This window comes from Triticum aestivum, chromosome 4B (assembly GCF_018294505.1).
Source record: "Triticum aestivum cultivar Chinese Spring chromosome 4B, IWGSC CS RefSeq v2.1, whole genome shotgun sequence".
In the NCBI taxonomy this organism is placed as follows: Eukaryota; Viridiplantae; Streptophyta; class Magnoliopsida; order Poales; family Poaceae; genus Triticum; species Triticum aestivum.
Window position 1 is genome coordinate 656,685,909 of NC_057804.1, and position 1,931 is coordinate 656,687,839.

General features: G+C 50.1%; 1 pseudogene; it reads left to right on the top strand.

Annotated features, from left to right (window-relative positions):
* Window positions 1-1,678, top strand: part of LOC123090377 (putative E3 ubiquitin-protein ligase SINA-like 6) — a 2,705-nt pseudogene extending 1,027 nt beyond the window's left edge.
* Window positions 1,679-1,931: the final 253 nt, after the last annotated feature.

Consider the following 1,931-nt stretch of genomic DNA (forward strand, 5'->3'; position numbering starts at 1 on the left):
CCAAAAGAATTGTTTTGTTTTGTGAACGCTGCAGTCTCGTTCATGTTGTGAGACAGTCATTTTTGTTTTATGTTAAGCTTAATTTGATCAGAAAATGGTTATCTTTGACACATTGAAACCATTAGCAGTGGAAAAGTTACAGAATCATAAGGTGTTCGGTCGATGGTAATCTATTCATTACGTTGATAATATTGCTTGCATTTGGGGTAAATTTTGACTATGGGAAGGAGCTATCATGAATGTTTGCATGACCCCTTGCCTGAGCTAGCTTCTGCTTTGTTGTGTGCAGATCAAGATAGATATGCTGTGCTTACAGCCTCCTGCAATCTACAGAAAGTACTGGTGGGAGTTACACGACTGCCGCATTTTGGTGCCCAGGATCATCTACTTTGTAGCGGCTTTCTGCGGTTAAGCGGTGCCGCAAGCACCACTTAAAATGGCGACGAGAAAAAGTGGAGAAACCTGGGTGTGATGACTTGCTGCTATAGTGTGCTGTCTATTATCAAGTACTTCCTCTGTTCATAAACATAAGACATTTTAGAGACTTGTGTCAAGTCTCTAAAACGTCTTATATATGAGGACTTGTGTCAAGTCTTTCAAACGTCGTATACATGAACAGAGGGAGTATATGTTAAATTGATGCCTGATTATGTGTTTATTTTTATTTATTTATATGTTGAAACGCTAAATAGGGCTTAGGATGCTATAGCGCACGCCGCTAAGAGGCTAGTGTGCTTATTTAAAACTTTGCTTATACTGCTCTACTGCTCCAGCAAAGTCGGCAAGGCCAGTGGAGCCGGCTTCCCCACGCGCGGCGCTCGAGAACTTGACGCGGGTGGACGCCGATGCCCTCGACTGCGGTGTCTGCTTCCTCCCGCTCAAGCCGCCCATCTTCCAGGTACGTAGATACGTCCTCGCACGCACCATGGATCTCTCCTGCTTTGCCAAGCATTTGTTATCAAGCGGTGAACTTTGCAGTGCATGGTGGGGCACGTGCTGTGCTCGCAGTGCCGCGACAAGCTGGCCTCGGCGCGGATCTGCCACATCTGCCGCGCTCCGATGGACGGGGGTTACCGCCGAAGCCACGCCATGGAGAAGCTGGTGGAGTCCATCCGGGCGCCGTGCCCCAACGCCCCAAACCGGCATACCACGACCTCCAGCCTCACATCAAGTCCTGCCTGCACGCGCCGTGCCACTGCCCTGAGGAAGCCTGCGGCTTCGCCGGGAGCACGGAGACGCTCCTGGTCCACTTCACCGCGGGGCACGGGTGGCCGTGCACCGCCGACGTCCGCGCCGAGGAGTCGTTCCACATGGAACTCCGTGAGGGCTTCAACGTCGTTGATGTCGCCGACCTCGATGGCGCCACGAAGCTGCTGTTCCTGGTAATGGTGTCGCCTGAGCGCCTCGGACGGGACATCTCCGCTGTATGTGTGCGTCCTCCTGGAGCCGACGGCGATGAACAGATCTTCTATGGGCTCGAGCTGGAGTTCGACCGCCCCAGTCGATGGCATGGTGACCGCCAGAAATCCTGTTTCGACGTGGAATGCACCGATCTCTCCGATGGGCTGCCGAATGCCGACGACCGCTTCCAGTTCCTCGTGCCCCATCTTATTGTTCTACCATATATGACGACGATCCCATCAACATCAGAGCCTGTATTTACACCCAGATCCGGTAGTTCGGTGCATATGCCAAACTTGTTTTTGGATGTGCAGGCTTGAGCTTGATGATGGATATCAAAAATTGGAAATGCAGAACTCTTCCATGAATTTGTGTCAGTTGTTGAGTGAGATCGATGTCAAATTGTCAATCGACGTATGCCTTAACTTGATTTTTTTTATTTTGTTTGCGAAAGGCCTAAGGCCATATACAATTGACCTTATAAACATGTATGTACATAAAAATAAAATTACACACAAAGCCAGGGGTGC